Genomic DNA, 23419 nt, shown 5'->3' on the forward strand with positions numbered 1-23419 from the left:
AACTTAACCCCCCTTCCTGTTTTTCAACTCTTCAATAAACTGCTGAACTTTAATTTCTGAGTTAAACATTCTTATTTTCCCTTTTGTTACCACTTTCAATTTAGCAGGGAAGAGCAGGTACGCTTCTGACCCTAATGCCTGTAATGGTGCAATCAGCTGTCACCTTCTCTCTACCGTCACGTGGCAGAAATCAGGCCTAGCAAAGAATGAAGTGCCTTCAAATACCCTCTTACTATCGGGTCTGGCTTTGGCGATAATTTCCTCCCTCAGCAAGAAATTCCCCACATTTACTAAAATTGCTCTGGGAAAGGAGCCCTGTCCGTCTTTTCTTGCTCCCTGCTTCAATGTGAAGGGATATCTATGCGCACGTTGAATCTCTTTGTCCCACTGCCAATCTGACTCTGGAAAAGCCCCTTTCAACATGTTCACCACGAAACGCCTTGTGTCCTGCCCTTCAATCCCTTCTGCCACACCCAAAAGTCTAATGTTGTTTCTTCTCTGGCGATTCTCAAAATCTTCCAGCTTCCATTGGAAATCCTCCGAACGTTTTTCTTGATCTGTCTTAAATGACTTGAAATCTCCCATATCGTCTTCCAGCTTGCCTGTTCGTTCTTCTGCTTCCGTTACTTTTTCAGCTAATTCATCATACAATTTATTCATTTTCCTCATTGTATTCTGAATTTTTTTAGCGCCCTGCCTTGCCCTTCGACTTTCCGTTCTGGCCTCTGCTTGCATCTGTTTAAGAGTATTAAATAGAAGCTCTACGGGAAGCTGTTGCGTTGTGCCTGCAGGGGGGATTTCTGGATTATTATCATCCATTTCCTGGTATGACTGTGATGTCGCTGAGTAGTCCCATAGTAGTTTCTTCTGGGTCCCCTCAAATCCCCCTGTCAGCTGCCTAGATAGCTTCAAGGACTTCTTTTTCTGGGTGGTATCTTTATCTGTACTGGAGTCAGAGCCAGAGCCTGAACGCTCCTCTGAGCTCCCAACACTCGTCTGTTCTAGTTCTGATTCCTCATTCAATGAATAAAAGCAATCACCCTCAGCAGAGCCGCCTTCAGCTTTTTCTATTCCCTCGCACACTCCATCTTTGCTTGCAAGGCTAAGGGTGCTTCCCCATGTTTTTGAGGACTCCTCAATTGCTAGATTCATCTCTTTTTCCACTAACATCAGAGCGCCCAGCATATCCGTGTTACCAAATTCGAATAGAGCCTGCCCTAGACTCTCACCAGTTTTAGTACTTTCTCCAGCCCCAGAATCGATAGCGTTACCTTCTGGGCGCAGCGTCTGATCTCCTCGCTCTGCTTGCTGTGGGTGCACTGACAGATCCAGCGTGTCAGTATCCGCGTTTGATTCGTGCTCCACTTTGCTGCCTGTATCGCGCTTGTGGCGTTGCCTAGCAACCTCTCCTTCAGCGTCGTCAGCGTCCTCGAGGACGCTCTCCTGAACACCCGGTTTTCCGCCGCCTTTACCGGGTCCATTGGAGCCGCTGATGCCACTGCTGCTGCCACTGCTCCGTCTGCCTCTAACTCTTGATGTATCCTCCACACGCTGAGAGGGTAGTCTCTGTGAAAAGGCCTCCGTAACGGTAGGTTGCCGCATCATTGTCTCTTTGCTTTTCTGTTTCTCTTCGTTTCTGCCCGCTTTGCTGGGGATTTCTGGTCGTTGTATTGCTGTACTCGTTTGTTCGTCAGGGGCTGACTTAGTTTTCTGCTCTATTTTCTTTTTCCCCCCGATAGTAATTCCTGTTTTTGGGATGGCGCCGGGATTGCGTGTGGGTTTACTCATACCCTTCGTGTTCACAACCACTCCACCCGACATCTTCTTTTCTTTCTCTTTTTCTTGCTTTTCTTGCTTTTCTTGTTTGGACGTTCTCGTTGGCATTTTAATCGCTTGTGCTTGTGCCTGCTGCACCAGTAGTTTCTTTTTAAGCCCGAGCCCAAACACACTCATCAGGCTTCTAGCACCTCTTTTAATCCAGGCAATAACTCGGTAGTAGTTTTGAATGTGTTTCACTGCAGATCCTGGATAAAACACTCCGGGTAGCTCGGGATCGCCGTATACTGCCCATTCAGGTGCCATTCAAAAAGTTCAGGATATCCGTGGATTTCAGCATCTAAAAATCATGCTTCTTAGTCTTTAAGGCTGGAGAGGGGAAAGGTGCGACTGCTCACAGCAATCCAGCATCGGCCATCTTGCCTCCCCTGACTGATTATTTTTAAAAGTATTATTATGCAGGATCCCCATTTAATACAGAGGTACTGCATATACTGGTTTGGTTATGGTGTCTGTGAGAAGTTGGCCTGGTATATAATGCTCACTAATTCTAGTGATCACTTTGTACCATGCCAAGCAACCCTTATGATGATTGGTTGTAATTCAACCTTGTAGGCCAGTTATCCTAGTGGTAACGTGGACAAAGCAGTCTTAGGCTAAACTCTGAAAGGCATGTGAAGCCAGCTGTATTACCATACACAACCCCCTTGAATACCAAATGAAAGGGACACCACACAGATATATATTGAAAACATATATTTAGATTTATTAACTACAAAATCCCCTGGACTCTTTATGAGCACAGAAGCACAAGCGTTAAATCACAAGACAGTTTAAAATACACAGAAGTTGCACAATATGGATGAGCCCTAGGGGCCACTTAAACCATATACTAAGAAAGTGGTATAAGAGATACCAAACGGAAAGGGAACAGGCCTAGGGCCTTGGGAATCGCTGGAGCTATTCGAGACTAGCAGTGACTAAGTCGGGAAAGGCCCGCGGGACTCGGGTGCAGTGTTCAAAGTGCACGCACTTTCCAATGTAAAGTCTATGGTGCGTAAAAAGTACAAAGTTAGATAGTTAGGAACCTTCTGAGTGACCTAATAACGCTGAAACTTAAGACACAGGCCCTTGAGATGTGTACCAGTGTAGGAACACCGGCGGAGCTGAGTTACCTTACCCACAGGAAGCGGGTGCACAGGGTCGAAGTAGTGTCGGGTTTCGTCACGCTGGTCGATGGTGCTTGGAGCTGGAGATGCTGCAGGCGGCTCGAGGTGAAGAGTTCCGGTGGATCCAAGGGTGGATATGAAGATGTGAAGACCTGAAAGCAGAGGGGACAATGTTCAAAGTCACTAGCCAGTGACTACCGTGGAACCAGATTGGAACCAGGCGATGTCTAGTGCAAACAGGTGTTGTCGTGTAGCTTCTCTCTGCAGCCACGTGGACACCGGGGGTCGAGGACATCCAGGAGTCGGTCACGAGCTGTCCCACGCAGGCTTCTCGCTGTTGGCGTGTCGGCTACCTGATCGGAGCAAACAGGCCTTGGCTAATGCAAGCCATGCAGGAATCAATAAATGCTTGTTACTCGGACCAGCAAGGTCAGAGCAGGGGCTCCTTTTCACAGAAGCGAGGGCAAGTCTGGAGCAACCAGACCCGCAGTGTAGTTTGTCGGTTTTGTTGCCAAGGTGGCCGCTGGCCGCGTGGCTAATGGCCGGGATGGCGCATCGAGTGGCACAATGCAAAAGGGCCCCACGCAGATCGTGGAACCTTGTAGACCAGTTATCCTAGTGGTAACGTGGACAAAGCAGTCTTAGGCTAAACTCTGAAAGGCATGTGAAGCCAGCTGTATTACCATACACAACCCCCTTGAATACCAAATGAAAGGGACACCACACAGATATATATTGAAAACATATATTTAGATTTATTAACTACAAAATCCCCTGGACTCTTTATGAGCACAGAAGCACAAGCGTTAAATCACAAGACAGTTTAAAATACATAAAAGTTGCACAATATGGATGAGCCCTAGGGGCCACCTAAACCATATACTAAGAAAGTGGTATAAGAGATACCAAACGGAAAGGCAACAGGCCTAGGGCCTTGGGAATCGCTGGAGCTATTCGAGACTAGCAGTGACTAAGTCGGGAAAGGCCCGCGGGACTCGGGTGCAGTGTTCAAAGTGCACGCACTTTCCAATGTAAAGTCTATGGTGCGTAAAAAGTACAAAGTTAGATAGTTAGGAACCTTCCGAGTGACCTAGAACGCTGAAACTTAAGACACAGGCCCTTGAGATGTGTACCAGTGTAGGAACACCGGCGGAGCTGAGTTGCCTCACCCACAGGAAGCGGGTGCACAGGGTTGAAGTAGTGTCGGGTTTCGTCACGCTGGTCGATGGTGCTTGGAGCTGAAGATGCTGCAGGCGGCTCGAGGTGAAGAGTTCCGGTGGATCCAAGGGTGGATCTGAAGATGTGAAGACCTGAAAGCAGAGGGGACAATGTTCAAAGTCACTAGCCAGTGACTACCGTGGAACCAGATTGGAACCAGGTGATGTCGGGTGCAAACAGGCGTTGTTGTGTAGCTTCTCTCTGCAGCCACGTGGACACCGGGGGTCGAGGACGTCCAGAAGTCGGTCATGAGCTGTCCCACGCAGGCTTCTCGCTGTTGGCGGTGTCGGCGACCTGATCGGAGCAAACAGGTTTTGGCTAATGCAAGCCACGCAGGAATCGATAGATGCTTGTTACTCGGACCAGCAAGGTCAGAGCAGGGGCTCCTTTTCACAGGAGCGAGGGCAAGTCTGGAGCAACCAGACCCGCAGTGTAGTTTGTCGGTTTCGTCACCAAGATGGCCGCTGGCCGCGTGGCAAGTGGCTGGGATGGCGCGTCAAGTGGCACAATGCAAAAGGGCCCCACGCAGATCGTGGAGATGCTGGGGGGCTGATCTTTGGTGCAAGGGCTGCTCGGTGGTGGGGGTTCTCAGTCCCCAAAGCACAACGTCGAGGATGCCTCGGTTGCTGCGCAGTCAGCTTTTTGAGTGTCTTCCAAGATGTCCAGTCCCACGTCACTCCGTGCCTCCACGGGTCCCTTCTTTGCAGGGACTGTGAATCGGGCTCTGAGAAGTCTGGGAATCTGGGTCTTGTCAGGCTCTGGGCTCGGGCTCCGGCGGGAGGCGGCGGCAAAGCAGATGTCGAGTTGCTGGTTGGTGCCTGTGTTCACAGGGTGGCCACTCCTAGGCCACAAGGGAGATTCTCTTCAGTCTTCTGAGCAGCAGAATGTCGAAGTCCAGTCTTCTTCTTTGTTTAAAGTTGATTCAGGATGATCTGCTGTGCAATGGCACTGCTCCCACACTTATTCCCAATCTGAGGGGTGGATCACCTACTAGGTCCCTCCTCTGGGAGGAACCAGGAAGGGGGGCGGTTACACCCCTTTCCTTTGTCCAGCTCCTCACCAGGCCTGGGTCTGGAAAGTCCCAGGACCGGTTTGGACTGACCTATGCATGGGGACACCTTGTGTGCCCCGGGCATGTCTGATTCTATTCAGCCCTGTCCTACCCAATACACAAAACCCTGTCTGGGGTGGTGCTCGCACCTCCCAAGGCAGGAAACCCTTTGTCCAGGCCACCATCTGCCGAGTTTCGGTCAGCAGCAGGAGGCCAGACTCGTGTCTGTGGTGGCAGCATCCATTTTGTGATGCTGAGGCTCTGGTTAACTTTAACCGGGGTTAAGGCTACACACATGTCGTGTCCCTCTAGAAGGGTGGAATGCTATCCCCGTCGACAGAACTGTCGAGGGGATAGTATTCCAATTCGTATGACACCTTACTCGACATGTTTTGATAAAGCCAAACCAAAGATAGCATTTAACCGCGAGGATTATAATGCACTTAAGAGTATATGGTATGGCAATATCCCGGAACAGATTAGGGAGTGGTTCCCGACAGCTGCAGACAGGCTCAGCTCATGCTAGAGCACCATCTCACATATTTCCAAGCACTCTGCCTCCAGGATTGATGAGGCCTTCCATAGGAGTGGCTGATAGGAACATATGTGTCCAGTTTAAGGTTAGGCACAGGCATACTGTACCTAAGTAAGGGGTGATTACACCGACTTACCCCAGCTGAGTGATCAGCCAGTTGTGTCAAATATGGAGGCCAGGCCAGGGGTGGCACAATACATGCTGCAGCCCCTGGTAGGCCTTGGAAACACCCATGCCCTGGGTACCTAGGGTACACTGTTATAGGGGCCAATAAGGTGAACCAGTTCCAATTCGTAATGCACCTAAAGTGCATTGGCAGTAATTTAGAGAGAGAACAGCAGGCTGTGGGTCTGATTAGCAGGCCCACAGCCACATTAAGTCATAAACCAGTGAAGCAAAAAGCAAAAATTTGGGGTGACCATAGGATAGCAGACCCTACTCTCCTACAGTGTCTCTTTTCAGAGACCATGGATTATCTCTGTTATGGGCCAACAGTATTATGGATCCCACATTGTATTTTTTAAGTAGGGATGCTATTGTATTAGACCAAGTCTCCAAACTAAGGTGTCGGAAAAGAGGTCAGAAGCCACCCTTGTGTGTCATTTGTTGGAGAGAATATACCTTTGTGTTTTTAAGGCATGATGGAAGAAGATGTTTGCTCTAGTCATCACTACAACATGCAACAACTTCCTATTGAGATTTTCAACATTGTTGGCAGCAGGTGGGTAGCTGGTCTCCACTCTCTTCTGGCAGAAATAGTTTCAACATGATGGATGGAGCATTTGATAAAAGTTCTCACAAAGCCTTTCACAACCAGAGTTCTTCTGTAGTTTGTTCCTAATCTGGACCAACATTTACAGAAATTAACTTTTAGGATGAGAACACTGTGGATGCTCTTCTGTCTCTGACTGCTGAATAGCTCCCGGTAACAACACGGTCATCCATCAGTTTTTCCAGAGGTTAAAGACACTTCAATATTTCCTTATGTGTTAAGAAGCCACTTTAGACTATTTTACACTTGTTACAAACATTTGGGGTGAATGCATAATAGTTAATTCAATTTATTTATGTTTTGGAATCAGTTTTGGATCCCTGAGATGTTGTTTGGATTATTTAGATGATTCAGCCACCACGTTTTCTTATCGATCCTCAAATATGCCATTCCTGCCTCTGCTAGAAACGGGTCTTTTTAGAGACTTTATTTCCAGAACAAAATTTGTTTCCTATCTCCTGAAAGCCTGATTAGGACATTTTCTTCTATTGCCAAAGGCTTACACCTAATTTAGTTCAGGGTGCAGTAGAACATGGTGAAAGTTGTTTTTAGTAAGAGTTCATTTTTATTCTCTAATGGCGCTTATTTCTTTTAGTTGAGAATCCTATAGTTTTCTTGCACAATGGGAGGTGATTTTGACTGTGATCTCAGTGGGTTGCTATAATGTTGATCCAAAATTAAAGCATCCTTTTCCAACTAGATTCTTCCATAGACTGACCCTTGAAAGCTTATTCAAGGTCTCTTTATTGTGTTCTTGAAAGATGGTAGATTCTATGAATTGTTGTACATATTTTAATGTTTCTGCAGAGGCTTTGGACTCCAATAAAGTATTTGTTCAATCAACATAGCGAATATCATCTTCTTTAAAAGTAATTCTCCCAGGTTTTTGCTCACACTGTCAAGAGAGAGACAATGACTTTGTGTGCAAAATATGTAGAAGATTAAACTGACACACTTCTGCAGTTTGCTGAACTGTTTCCTTTAAATCTGGTAGTTTCTTAACAGGTTCCTAGTGAAAAATAAGGAGAGTCTTTTTCCCTTTTTGCACCTCTCTTTTTGAAAGGATGATGAAATCCAGGCCATTCAGGTATGTGAAGGGTTTCTTCCTTCTCCTTCAGGATGTTTCTTATCCTTAATCTTTGGGAATTTTTTTAGGAAGTATTTGTATGTGTATGGATGCTATTCTCTTACCTGCAGTATGCTTCACCATTTTTACCAAGGCTCAAGGGATGACCTTCTCATAGAAGAGTCAGGCTTTTTTAGTAACTGAGATCGAAGAACTGCACACCAACACAGATTTCTGCCATCTGTTTTCAAGGTTCTCAGCCGTGCACCTTTCCCGGTCAGAGGATGAGGTATTCAAACCCAAGGCTATAAGATCTCAAATCAATTGAGTAGCTGTAATGCAAACTTGTGTTATACCATGGAACTATATCACATGAATGATGAGTTCTTATTTGTTATGGCCTTTTTTCTGGGTGACAGAATTAGTGTTCCAGTCCTTCAAAGGGGGTGGTCTATGGTAGTAGTGATATGGGTTAGAATAGGAGATTACAAGACAGCGGGAAATAAAAATGTGTTGGTTAGACCTGTCAGTCTTAGGGTGGTCTTCCCCCAAATGTTTTACCTGTTTACCTCTGCGATTGCTGAAATTTGTTTTTTGTTTGCCTTAGGGCTCTGTGGAACTTGCCATAGCTTACCAGAGCTAAAGTGCTTGTGCTCAAACCCTTGACATTAGAAAATTGGTTTACACATAACTGGCAAATTTAATTTACTTATCGGTCCCTTGTAGAGTAGTGTTGAACTTGGCCCTTTTGGCAGGTTCAACCCTGAACTTTTTGCCTTGAGCTCTGACATGATGGTAGTGATTGTTGGTCTCTGCGCACTTTAGCACTGTGGCCCAGTGTAAAGTGTGTGCGCGCTCTGAGTGCGTGTGGTGAGATTGGCCTGCCCTCCCATAGGAATGCATGGGGGAACTATGTGTCCATGGTAATTCCTGATATGAGAGGAGTGCAAGGGCGAGTTTAATATGTGTGAAGTGAACTCGTGAGAATAAATGCTGTGCAATGGTGTGCGCAGATTTATTGTGACCAGTGGAGAAGTGACACTTTTAGAAGTTGGATTTCTGTGTGCAGTATATCTGCCTGCCTGATGTGAATTGCATGTCTGGCTTGTGATTGACAGGTGCTGGATGATGTGGGTGGCTCCAGGAGCAAGGATGGGTCTGTCCAGTGGTGAATAGGGAGATCTGCATGTAGATGGGAGGGAATAGTTGCACCTGGGACCTGAATAGGGCTGTGCCTGCCCTCCACAATGCTAGCTCAGCTCCCTGTGGTGCGTCTAAGCACCTAGACCCCACCTGACAATAGAGAGAGGAGCTGGGCACAACAAAGTGCTCCAAAGCTCCCCCAAACCAGTTGCATCTGGTTTTCCCAAACCCTGCACCTTTAAACAAAGGGAAAATGTAATATAAATATAGGGGCTGTGTCCACATGAGGTGGTTTAGTCTCTGTTCTGTTCCTGATGGAGGGGGGCTTGCCACTGGTGGGGCCCAGGAGGGACCACCATGGGGGCTGCCTCCCTGCTGGAGGGCCCTGTGTGCTGGCCCCTGGGCCCTGCATTGCCCCCTGATGCCTTAAGGACCTTGGAGGAGCTTGTCCCTGATTCAGCACCCTGAGAGTGCTGTACTTGTGCTCCTTTTTACTTTCACAGAAGAGGACCGTGTTAAATGGTGCCTGGCAGAGGCACTGGTCAGAGCGGCCCCGGTTGTGCAGCGGGCCACTCCAACGTGGCAATATTGTTTAAAGGGCCCCCGGGCCTGTGCTGCCCCATATTGGGTATTATTTTCCAGCTGCCTCACCTTTGCAGGGATCAGCTGCAATGATGGGGCACGATTATCTTCAGAGCCCATGCGTGGCTCCAACGCTTGGGCAGAATTATTTTTGAGCCCCGTGTGGCTCCAACAGGGGCAATATTAGAGCCCCAGCAAGACCCAGAGGGCACAGTTGTGCCAGGGCCCATTCGTACTGTTCCCAGCTGAACCGCACCAACGTTTCTACCCAGCCTTTCAAAGGGCATTGAGTGCCCAGGCCTTTCCCTCATTTACAGCTGTGCAGCAATTAGAGCCAGCTGCACGGTTTAGGCGTACAGTTCTTTGGGGGCATGTTTGGAGTAAGGAGTGAGATGCCCTCCTTTGCCCCATACTTTCCCACCTGCCCAGCAAGTAGTGGGCAGCTGCTATGTTTAGGTTTGTGCAGTGGCGCACCCTTGACTTTCGCTGCATAGCTGCAGCCCTGACTCTTTGGACATTGGGCATTAGAGCCCCTGTTTGAGATGGCGAGTTGGCCAGGGGGGCTGTTGGGATTGTAGGGCACCAGCCCCTAATGTGATTGTGGTGCTGGGAAATATAATGTATATAGTATGATTATGCACCCTGTTTTATACCTCTAAATGTGTTTCTTATGATTATGAGGTTGTTTTGCATATTCTGGTTTATGCTAGTGAGATTATATTTCACTGTGTGATTTGTGCCCCTAATGTGAGTTATGCTTAGGAGGTTAGGGTCTAATGTGTTTAGACTTGTGAGATGATGGCATAATGTGTTTATGTGGGTGAGATTGGCTCAGAATGTAATTTGCGCCTGATGTGTACTGTGCATAATGTAGTTTATGGTACAGGCTGATGCTAAGTACAGTAATTACCAGTGTTTACTGGTTGTACTTTTAAGACCTGTTTTACTTCCACTAAGTTCGCTTTGTGATGATTCTGACAGTGGTCCAGTGGGCCCTGTCATGTGTAAATAATTCTCTTGCAGATATGACCCAGTGCCAGATGGCACCATGTATATTATGTGTTTACTATTCTAATGTGTTTTGAGAATACAAAGGTTATTTTTGATATAACCTTGTGTGGAGTTCCTTTTGTAGTGTGCCTGGGATGTTGTTGCTGGGTGCGTGCTCAAATATTTTACACATGGCCCCTGGGATAAGACTGACTGCATGTGTCAAGCTACCAAGGGGGTGAGCAGGGGTTATCTTGGCGTGTAACTCCCTTGCCCTGACTAGAGTGGTGCTCTCTACCTGGCTTTGGCGCAAGTCTTAGCCAACCAGAGATCCCATTTCTAACAAGTAGGATACCATTTACACAGTGCATGTAAATTAAATGCTACTAGAGAGCCTGCAGCACGTAATGTGGTGCCCACTTAAGTTACTCCTTAAAACATTTCCCAGGCCTGCCATTGCATCTTGGATGGAGTTTTCAACTTCCAATTTGACTTGGCAATATAATCGTTTGTCTCCGCAAAATATATTACTAGGTAGTTTAATTCCAGAGTAGTTGAAATTATGAGGAAATGTAAAATAATCGATGTGTTTATTGCCATTGCAATTCAATAGACACCATGCAATTGGCAAGATGTCACAGAGTATACATATAAAGCATGGTAGAATGATGTGTGCTATAATCATAAATTTGATTTAGCTAATTTCTCTTCTTAACTTGGAATGTAAATGTTGACAGAAGTGGGTCCCATTTACTGGCTGTTTTATAGAGACCTAGAGACCTGCTTCAAATGTATCTACAATACCTATTGTTAATGTACATGATCATAAACCTCCTTGAAATTGTGATTTTCATATAATACACATATCTCATATTAGAACATTGGAATGTTGGAAGCTCCGTTGAAATCAATGGCATTGCTCCGGGCTTATAATGGCTGGTATAAGCCCTGAGCTCCACATTCGAGTGCTTCTTTGTTCACAGCTGTGGCTTACTGTAGAAAATTGTCTTGGGGTAGTTCTGTTTTATAAGGCATTTTTCAATTGTAATACATTATTATGTTATGTTATCCTACATCACTTCATTTCTAGGATTGCAATTTTCCTGTTATTGTGATTCATCCAATAAAGCATTTTTAAACTAAAATAATAAGTAGAGCTGCTTTTCTAGGGAATATCTTCAAGTGGTAAGGGCAAGGAAGACAGATTATGAGGTAATCACTTTAGTTACTTACTGGTAATCCTCAATATTCCAAATCCTAGTCTGCCTCATAACAGTCCTGGATTCTTGTAGTCCCAGCCCAAACAAGGGTGGTACTCATTTGACACATGAGCACCATTAATGATATCATTGGCACAAGACCATTTGTAAATCTAAAGCTGCAAAATGCAGTCTCCTATGCAACTGTCCATTGCATGAAGAATAGAAAATCTGAGCAGTAGTGCGAAATGAAGGAAGAGAAGCAGTTATTTGAAGAAAGATATATCCTTTCCTGATGCAAACATAGTTTTATGCCACCCTTTACATCGCACTATCTACTATCTCAGTGGATGTCCAGTCTCTTGCAAAAGTAAAACCAAGCACAAGAAATGCCACATTATATCTGTGAGGCTTTGAAACCTTTAAAAAGGAGTATTTGCAAAGATATTCACACCTCTCTATCACACATGCACTCTCAGTGAAGGACACGTAATATGTTCCCTTAAAAGAGTTTTGAGAGAGGTAATCATATTCAGTGTTTGTTCTCAGTTGTCTGAAGGTGGTACTACCACCTTTGAGAATTTCAGGTCTCAACCCCCCCCCCCCCGCATGATTGATATAGATGTTTGCTGTGCAGCCAAGCAGAATTGTACCACAGCCGAAATTAGATTGGAGCTGGCCATTATCTATTATATGAGTTTAGTGCCTACTAGCAACTACAGCCAGGTCCGGACTGGCCATAGCAGGCACCGGGCAATCCCCCGGTGCGCCGCAAGGGTGGGGGCCGGTTTTGAGCCCCTGGGAGCCGATTTTCTTACAGGGACGTTTTTGCAGCTTAGCTGCAAAATCGGCCCTGCAACAAAATCGGCAGAAAACCGGCCCTAGCAAAGCGCTCAGTGGCACCTCCAACCCCCCCCCCCCCCCAATCCCCCCTCCAGTGGGGAGGGGGGGCCGGCCGAGCAATTTGCTAGGGCCGGTTTTGGTTCTCAGTCCGGCCCTGACTGCAGCATAATAATCTTCAGAATATCCCATCATGCTGGTAGGCACACTGTGATTTTAGTTTGAGGTCACCCCATGAAGGTTTGCTAACATGTAGATGCTTGGGTATCTATTTTCACAGGGAAGTGTGAAAAAATAGGTCCATGTTAGGCAGCCTCATTACTGTGGGCTACCATAGTGAGGAAAAAACAAGAGCCACTTCTTAACTAAGATTCCTAAAGCTGATTAATTTTCTGAAAGTTTAATCCTCTTTAGGAAAGCTAAAGTATCAGTTCCATCACTTATGTAGCACAAGTACATTTTGGGGCTTATTTATAAGCCCTGTGCGCCGTCGGTGCGCACTTTTTGTGACGCACCGGCTGCACAGTGTGCTGGTGCATATTTATAAGGCCACGCATATCCAACCTGCTCTTTTTCACACATTACTTTGTATGAAATGGCTGTGCCATGGGTGTTGCTGTGGGTTTTCCAAAGCAACACCCATGGATTCTGCCGCATGCCCAAATTTACATTTCATAAACCTGGAAATGCATCAGAATCCTACACTTCCTCAAAGGAGGCATAAGAGTGGTGCAATGAGAAGAAATACTTGTATTTCTGCTAATTATTTCCTCTTTTCATGAGGTTTGCATTCTGCACCCTTGCACCTGCAATGGCGCACAGCTGTTTTTTTTAGAGCCGGTGCAGGGGAGAGCACAGGGATGCACCGTATACCGGTGCTTTTAAAAAGACGCAGCAAAATGGTTTGCAGCACTGTGAAGCATCATCTCCTCGTAAATGAGGCACTTGGAGTATATTGTGATACTGCATTTGTTCATCATATACCTACCCCTTTCAGCAACAATTTCTTTTTTCTGTGTATTATGGTTATCAAAATGTCAGGCCCAAAGTACATAGGGCAAGCCGCTTATCAGATGGAGTTTTTTGGACACTGCCTGGTTTGAGACCAACCCTTCATTTGGCAATGAAACTAACAAACTAATCAGTTAGAATGAAAAATGCACATTTGCAATAAGTTATAAAACCTCCATCTAATTCACATGCATGAGTAATGAAGCAGTCGGCCCCCCACACCCTCTGTAAATGCCTGAGAATGCAGGGATGAAGGCTTGCGAGGAAGAGCGACCTCTTCCTGCATTCCCATTGCTGGACTGCTGACATGTCTTGAAAGCAAGCAGCTCTTTTCTCTCAAATGGACAAGGGCTGCTCTCTATTAAAAATGTTGGTAGTTAAGGAATGACAACTTAAGGGATCATACATTGATCCTTTGGGTCATTCTCATCTCCCTCAGAGGCCAACTCCACAAATCACTAACGGGCAGATTTACAAGCCCCTTGCGCCGCCGGTGCATCACGTTGCGTGATATACCGGTGGCTGCTGAGTGATATTTACAAGCACAGATAAAGTCACCCTGCGTGTCTTAACCTGCGCTTGTAACTAACGCCCCTGTCCACACAACCCTTTGCATGTTAGGAGTGTGACATGGATGTTGCTGTAGGTGTTCCCACCGCAACACCCATGTCCACTGATGCATTTCCAGATTTACAAGAAATCGTAAATATGGAAATACGTCAGCATGCTACACGCGAGGTGCAACGTGGAGAAATGTTTTCCTTTCTCCTCGTTCTTTCCTCTTTCAATGCGTGTTGCATTCTACAGCACACATTGGAAGAGGAAATCACGTATTGCTTTGTGGGGGAAGGTGCCCCTTCCTGCACAGAAACAATCTCTCCACGACGCAGGCATCCTTGCACCATGGTGCAAGGGTGCCTGCGCATGGCAGCAGTTTGAGCGCCAGCTCAGTGGGAAGCACAGAGATGAGACATATTGTTGTAAATATGTTGCATCCCTGTGCTTCCAAATTAACGCAGTGTGGCGCTGCAAAATGACTCACGTCACCGCACTGCGTTAGTGCCTTGTAGATCTGCCCCTACATTTTTAACTGATTAAGGGTCTGCAACTGCTAATGCAGTTATAAACCACTGTTTCATTGCTTTTTAAATCTCAACGATGAGTATGACGCACATATTACACCCTATTCTATTTGGGATTTACAATGATTGGCAAAAGGCACTTTCTGACTTCTAAATTATCTTTGGTACGTTGCCACTTGTGCTTTTAGGGTCGCTACGCCTGCGAGTTTGCTAATTACAGACTTTGCTGCCATGGAAACATTTAAGAGGTCAGACCATTGAGCGGTAATTGAGTTAGGGTCCTTAATAGACATTCTCCAAGTTGTAAACGCGCCCTATTCAAATTCACCCTAAGAACCCATTTTCCGCAAATGGTGCTAATTAATCCAAAGAACTGGCTGCTAAAGGATGAATTGGAAAAGAACATAAATTGAGGGCTTTCATTAATGCAGGAGCTCAGCTTTTCATATCTTTAACAGCGTCAGCATGTGAATTATGACTCTGTTCAATTACACATATTGCCTGCTCTTCAGCTGCCATTAGTCGATGAGGATATTCTGCAATTTAAGTTAATATCTGCATTTGCTGTTTGGTCGTTTCTGTCTCTGTTCACTTCTTTACTACCATCTTGTGCATGCTTTTCAATACTTACTTTTTTGTTTTCGACCATTTTCTTACTTGTCGAGGAGGCATACCTAGCCATTTTTTTGTCTATGTAGACGTCAGCCCTCACATTATTTCTGGTCAGGGTAACCTCACTCAAGACAATTGATTGTTGCATGGGGTCATTTCTATTTGGATGCACTATAATTTACATTCACAGAAAGAGCCAAGACAGCTATGCACAACATCTTTTGGCCTCAGTATTTCTTAACGGAGCTGCCTGTTTTCCATTTCGGTGGCCTATGCTTTTCTCTATATCATGCTCATATTTGTTTGATAAATGCTTAATGAATATTAAGAAGCATATTGTTTGCAGCTGGCAAGAGATTTTATAGTAAAACACAAGCACCATGTGTAGGAGTTATCTGTGAACAATTCTTTCTGTAGTTATAAATGTGCTTTTATGTATCTTTTCTGTGTCAAAGAGCACATGTTAAACCTGTATTTTAATTAAGTTAGACATTTTGGAAAATCGAATTGCAAGTTGGATTCGGTGTGTGGAAACATTGAATTGTAAAATCCTGTTAAAAGTTCAGAATATTCACATTTTTTATTCTTTGTGAACCCTGACTGAATTTTGCAATTCAAGGGATAGACACAACTAACTTTAATTGCTACATAACGACAGTCAAACAACAATCAATCAGGTCCACGGGGGTACATGAATGAGATGTCCTATGTTTATATATCGGGGTATTTTGGCATCTGAGGGGCTACCCACGAGCTACCTCCCACCCCGCACCTCCCCAAGCCTCCTCCTTCTATTAGTTTGCCACTGAAGTTGACTTCCGAGAAAGAAGGATAGGAGTGCCTTGGCACATTGGCAACCAGGATTTCTACTGGAAGGCCTTCATCTGGTGAAGGGCTACAAGAAGGGTTGACCGCAGTAAACTGCTCACTGGAGCCATGGCACGCACTGATTGGATGTCTTGTCAGGTGGATTCCTGACATAAAAAGAAACAACATGGGTCCATTCCACAGCGCGGTACGGCGAATCACGTCAACCATGTTATAACTTGTTTTGATTACGCTAATGTAACTAGGCAGCCACTATGTTTAATTTTATTAGACGCAGAGAAGGCTTTTGACCGGGTGTCATGGTGCTTTCTATGGGATGTCAAGAAGCGTCAGGGCTTTGGGCCTGAATTCATTAAAGCTCTGCAGTCATTATATAGTCAACCAATAGCTCGGATGAGCACCATGGGACTCGAGTCGGCGGCAGTTCGGATAGAACGGGGCACCAGGCAAGGTTGCCCCTGCTCGCCTCTGTTATTTTTGTTATATACAGAACCATTAGGAGAATGTTGGGAGCCAGCGACACAATCTACCCATTTGTTATTCAAACCTACCAGTTTAACCACATCAATGCTTAGGAGAATCATCGTCAATGCTGACATTTCTTGATTCCCATTGTTCATGACGAGCTCAGCTCGTCATGAGTGTATGGAGGTGTACATCATGACGAGCTGAGCTCGTCATGAGCGTCCAAGGGGTTAAGGTTCTAGCTTACGCAGACAATGTGGCCATTGTTACCCCGAAGCCGGCTACTGCGATGAAAGCGATTGAACATCTTGCTTCAAAGTTTGGCGTGGCATCTGGGTACAAATTGAATACGGCTAAAACACAGCTGCTGTGCGCCAATATACCAAAGTATACTGATGTAAGGGTTCGGCAAGAAGTCACATACCTGGGGGTTAAGATCAGGCCCTCTACAACTGCCTTGGTTAAATCAAATTGGGACTCTCTCTTGGTAGGAGTAAAGAAACAGGTAGATAGGGCGGAATGTTTACATCTCTCCTTGGTAGGCCGATGCAGTTTATTAAAAATGCTGATACTCCTGAAAAATTCTGTATTTTTTCAGATATGTCCCCTTGGAAGTTCCTAAGGCGAGTCTGGCACAGCTCCAAGCAATTTGAATGCGTTTCATGTGGGCTGGGCGCAAGGCCCGATGTGCAGGACGATATATGATATTACCTAGAAACCTAAGTGGCTGGGCAGTGCCAGATTTCTCGCTATATTATTTTGCCTGAATGATTCAAGGTATGAACATTTTACTAACAGGGGCAGGCCCGAAGGATATTGCCGAGTGTCCATCCATATATCAGATGTTATTGGGGGTAAAATCCAAAAACTGTCTGTTTCTGTACTTAGAGTGGAGTTACTACAAATGCACAATGTTCAAGATATTAGAAGCTGCATATAAGGTCTGGAGAACATTAAGGGGCATGTTTGACATTAAGAAAATCTCATGGAATACACCATTGACATCTTCAATATTTTTGCCAGAATAGCCTTGTGGGACCGGGTGGTGTATAGCTGGAGGTTGAAGGGAATAAAGGTGGTGGGAGACCTCTATTTTAATGGAGGACTTAAATCTTTTGAACAATTACGTGAACAGTATCTATTACCTAGGGAGAACTTTGATAGGTATTTGCAGATTAGGAACTTTCTGGTTAATAGTGGAGTCATTTTTCGGTCAAACCCCTTGGTTGAAGACAATTTGAAAAATGCAAGTATAGGTATATTATATGGACATATATTAAGTACTAGGGGGAGTGATATCGAACAATAGAATTACAAATGGGGGATTAGATTGGGTAGGCAGGAGATACAAATAGAAATTTCCCTGGGGATGGCTAAAAATGTATTCCTTTCTGCAAAACTGTCCGTGCAGCATTTAAAATCACTCTTTAATTTATATTATACACCTGACAAGGTTTCAAAATGGCCAGGTGATCTGATTGGGAAATGCTTTCGCTGTCGAGCTATATCGGCAGACAATGTTCATATCTTCTTTACCTGCCCTGGTCTAGCTCGCCTATTGACACAGATCGAAAAATGTATTTCAGAGATTATGGGCAAACCAATTCAGCTATCCGCTGCACAGATCCTTCTAGGTGTTGAAATGGGATTGGCGGAGACAGGAATACCCTGCAATAGGCTAATATAATATTCTTAGCGACTGCGGTGTATAGATTATGTATAGCTTCTTTCTGGTTACAACAAGAGCCGCCCTCTTCTGAGGATTGGAGGGCACGGTTTTTCTCAGTTTATAACATGGAGTATAGTTTGTATGCTCTCAAAGGTCCTCGAAAGAGGAATCTCGGTGAACAGATATGGGGAGCAGTTTCACAGTATCTTGAGCCTGAAATATGAACCCTAGTATTGCGTGTGATATGTGATATTGGATTCTTTTATGACTCAAGTGATTAACTCTCAATGTTCCACAATGTACGATAGGATTTAGGACTGCCTGAATTAGTGTCCTATTTATGGCTTTTATCTTTGGTATTAAGGATATGACAGTATCTTTACCTTTGTTTTGACTTTATGTTTGTATTTTCCTGATTGATATGAATGTATTCATTATGTATGCTCCTTTATTACAGTGACTCAATCCGACTGTCGCATGCATCTTGCAAAAACAAATTAAAAAAAGAAACAGTAAGAAAGGTCCAATATGAGGTGGGTGCTCTAGGCGATGAAATTGAGAAAGATATCTCCAGTCAGCAAAATTTCTCAAGAATTGGCTGGTATTGTCAATTGTCTACTTACACAGAGACAGAAATGTAGAGCTCTGCTGCAGGGGCTTGGGCTTCTCATCAAGAAATTCTTCTAAAGGGGCATATTTATTTGTCTGCTGAATCTCTGAATACCACTGCCATGCTGCAAGTGAGAAGCAGAAGAAGGCATCAGGATAAAAGGATCTTCCTGGGATTGTGGTGGACTAGCAGATACTGCACTCATTGCACCTGGGAAGCCCAGAGCCCTTTTGTTTCCCAAATCATACCGTGTTGCTGTGCAAATATAAACTGCATATGGTTGCAGATCATCCAAACTTGGCAGTAATGACCTGTTTTTCTTCCATTTCACTAGGGAAAGTGCAGAGGGAACCTCCCTTTTTTACCCAAAGAGAGGCAGGTAATTTGCGTGGAAGGATATCCAGAAGGCTACTAACCTCTTGTGTGTTATCCAAGTATTGACTGTTTTATAGCATTTACCTTTTGCCTCTGGATTCCCACTTACTTAAGGGTTCCTAACTGAAGTTCTATATATCATTCCAGGGGGATCTAGTCTGCCAATCGCTGCTAGCCTGCCCAATGTTTCATCTCAGGCCTCGCACCACCCAAGCTGCCCTCTCTTGTGATATCAGAGAACAGGCTGCTGCACCATCACTGGCAATGCCTGAGCGGTCCTTCTTCTATTTAATCTGAAATGCCAGATGCCTCAAGCCAGAAAGCCCTTCTCTGCTAACCAGGATTACACCACTGCCAGAAATGGTCTCAACAGCATGCAGACAGATCTAAACTATTAGGTCTGACAGAGTTTATTGGGTCTCCTCTGATCCTACATAAGTATTATTTGTTTGCCCACGCTGAACAATCTTTGCCTGGATGAAAGGAGAAAAAGGTTATTGTTTTTATTTCATGATTTTCAGTGTTTATTTTGTTCAGGGGTACAATGCAATCATATCCATTATCCATGTTACAAGTGTCACACCAGGTCCCTAGTCCTTACTTGAGGCCCATATAGGTTCTGAGGTTAGAGGCCGGACACATTCACCTCACCTAATACATAAACAGAATTAGGCTTGAAAACCCTACTGTTAAAAAGGGTTTCAAAGACAACCAGTAACCAAAGACCCTTTTATGTTGCCCGGCGGTATCGCCTCTATGACCCACCAATGTTAATCAATGAAGAAGCAGGCGCTGGAGACTGGAAGGCAGGAAACGAGGATTTTATTCTCTCCGGAGGAGAACACATCAATTCAGACAGCAAGTATCGTCACGAGGTGCTCTAACCACATCTCTGAGGCCTGGCCTCTTATACTAGGTTTTATGACCTTTATTGCACGTAACACATTCTCGCAACATTTTGATATTTGAAAGAACATCCTCGGAATCTCCCCTTCAGGCCCGTTCCCACATACATTTACAGTTGAATTCCCCACCCCGGTCACAACAGGTGATGGTTGTCGCGCAGCAGGGCATTCCGCCGATTCACGGAATGCATGGGGTTGATCGGATCTCATAGGGTGGGGGCTTTGATCGGCTCGAGGGTCTTTTGATGGGAAGGGGAAGCTTCCTACTGTACGGGGTAATAAACAGTATCCGCAGGGCCAGGTGGCGGCCTGGGAACAAGGAAGACAAACGGGGACACAGGAAAAGGGGGTTTGCATCAAAAGGGTCTGAGACCATGAAAGGAATGAAGGGAGGTGTCGCGCTGGGAACAGGATGGGGTTCTGCGGTGAAGCTGCGCTGAAGAGGGGTTTATGACCCAAGGCATGAGAGAGCGGGGGGGTTGTCAGCGTGCGGGGGGATGCTTGCGAGGTTAAGAGAGAGAGAGAGACGCGCTGGCTATCAGCGAGGGGCAGGGAGGCCATGGTGCTCAAAATGGCTGCCGCTTACGCGCACGAATGGGCTCGAAAGAGGCAAGATGGCGTGGATAATGTTCACCAAACTGTATTAATTTTCCACAGTCCTCCCTTTAACATTTCCAAGACATCTTGCTGGCCTATTTCCTATCTATACCTATTGCAGCGGTCATAAGTAAGGGAGAGGGGACTTAGGCAAAAGAGCTGTACATAAACATCACATTATAAACATCATATTGAAAAATCTCATCATCTAGTAGGCGGGTTCATCGTTAAGTTGGTCGCAGAAAAAGTCATCGTAATGCAATATCAGACTAGAATTACGTAGCGAGGGCGTTGGGTACAGATCATAGATACTTATAGTCATTCGGAATAGGAGCTGGTAAGTTATCATATAAGTAAGTCCTTTTTGTATTCGGCGGGAGCATCGTTAGTCCAATGGTGATTGGGAGAGAAAGGAGATATAGTAAAAAAAAATATCAGAGTTCTCGGTGTCTTTGTCGTCTTCTGTTGGCACTGTTAAGCACCTGGATTACAATTCGTTCTGTCAACAGAAATGTTCATGTGGATTGAGTCGTTGGGGGTCTGCGGGTAGGGGTACATTTTGTTTGGTTTCGTCAGACCTCATAGGAGAAATGCGTTACGGTTTTGGAGCAGGTGCATTTTCTTCCGTAACGCAGAGCATAGGATTGTGATGAAAAGTGCAATTGTCCTTGAGTTGTGGGATCTGTTTGTTTCTTGAGTCTCTGTGGTGGGTATTTCCTGTTGCTTCCATCATCATCGAGGCGTTCAGCAGCGGGTAGAACCACATACTTCGTTCATCTTCTCTTTAGGGGCGACCCTTGGTGGAGTTCTAGGTCACCGTTCTGAGATTAACATAGTTCGTGGTCTACTTAGTCGGAGCTCCCTCCCTTTTGACGCAGGGAATACCCTTCTCTGGGTAGCTCAGTAGGATTTTGGAGGAACTTGGAAGTTCAGGTGGAAAGGTGTGGGTGTGAACAGTCCTTATGGTAGGTCGGAGGAGGAGGGGATGGAGCAGGGCCAAGTCGGGAACAGATCAGGGGGACGGAGAATTTGAGACAGGCGGGTCCATAACCAGGTTCAGAGAGCGGGGACCTTTTGGCACACGTCGATCATAGAGCAGGGGCTTCAGGTCAGCCCTTTCCTTAGTTTTGTCTGAAACAGTGCCTCATCCTGCGACTCCTTACTGCTGTGGTCTCGCCTCGGCCTCCGTCGCTGAGGTTCCACGATCCGCAGTCAGGCCGCGTGCTCCCACATCCGGTCTCTTTCTCCTCCGACAGTGATACCCTTAAATGAGTTTTGAAAAGACAGTCTTTAGAGATTTTGCAGAAGAAGGTAATTACATAAATCTATTTCTCTCCCAACACCAAGCAACTGGGGTAAACACTCGCTACATTTGAGATTTTGCAGCCAACGTATAAACAATTGATGATGGGTTTGCTGGATTCCTTACAACTTTCCTTTGTGGCTAATTCTTTGGCGTTTTGTTGGTTATTACATTCATTTGTAATAGGTACGAGGTCTGGTACCCATTCATTGCATTCGTCTATTACAGTAGATGTCAGTTCTTCTGGTAGAGACCCATTTCCCTAGTACGAGTCTTGCAAGGCTAGGCTGGTCTTCAGGGCTTTGTATTTTACGAAAAAGTGCAACGTGCTATTCACCATAGTCTGATAGGCATCCTTCTGAGGGATGAACATAGGCTAAACGACTCTTCATTACATCAAAACATCCTATTTTCAACAAGGTTTACTGCAACAAGTTCTTTCGGTTTTCGATCTAATTTTAACTTTGCACACATCTTTCTAACTTTCTATATAAATTCTCGCAACCTGGTTACTACAAAAACTCGGGGGGGGCTTGCGATAATTATTAAACTTATCCTTGGGGTGGGTGGGATTTTATGGAAAGCAATTTAGGAACACAGCGAATTGGAGCAAGGGGCGTTTTTCAGGTTCTCGTTCAGGGCAGCTGATACCAAACTGGGGGCATTTTGGGAAGACGGGGGTGTCTCGATCATTTCTTACTGCTTGGGGTATGGAGACAATTTGGAATGGGAATGGTCGCATTACCACAGACATATTTTATCATAGAAGCCACTGACAAATAGTTCCCTGACTGTGGGTCAAATTTAGGGAACCTTAGTCGTCTTACCTGTCCCTTTCCTTTTGGCCAATTTAAATTTCATCCATATTTAGCAGAAAAGGAGAGGTAGTAACGTGGTATCGGTTCAATTTTATTTAGGACGAATTTGTGCAAATACTTGTGGTATTTGGGGCCAATCAGGAGGTGCACCAGGTTCGCCAATTAGGTGCCAGTCGCTAGGAAGAGGGAAAGTGTGGAGGGGTGAAAGGGAGAGAGAGAGAGAGAGAGAGAGAGAGAGAGAGAGAGAGAAACAATAGGCCAAACAGTACACGTGTGACATGGAGAATGACCGTGTATTGTTTGGGCTATTCAGTGCGTTACCCAACGTTAGACGTTTCGGGTCTGTGTTAGGATGTAGAAAGCATGCAGTTTTGGGACGGAAGAGCATTAGGTCAGGTACAAAAGGTCGTGCATTGGGTAGGGCGTCTTTTTGTGTCGTCTTGCAGCGTTAGTCCGTTTTCATGCATCGGGCGTGACGTGGCTCCAGATCCCTTACGATACTCTAATCGGGATTCTAATGTAACCTGCAGAGGGAAAAAGGAGGGAAAGGGGGAGGGGGGGGGACAACATTCGAACACATCAAATGTACGGGCACGAAAGTCCTTTACTTACCGCATACTCGTACTTATCTCTTCGGGATATAATCCCTAGGGTCTTGGTTTCTGAAGTCAAGGGGGCGGGCAATGTGATAGGTGGTTCATGGGGGGGTTCGAGGATGGCATTATGGATCGTGTGTAGGGAAACGCTAAAAAGAGGAATCAGAGGTGCCTAGCGCGAGGTACCCGGTTTTGTAGATGTATCTG

This window comes from Lissotriton vulgaris, chromosome 8 (assembly GCF_964263255.1).
Source record: "Lissotriton vulgaris chromosome 8, aLisVul1.2, whole genome shotgun sequence".
Taxonomy (NCBI): Eukaryota; Metazoa; Chordata; class Amphibia; order Caudata; family Salamandridae; genus Lissotriton; species Lissotriton vulgaris.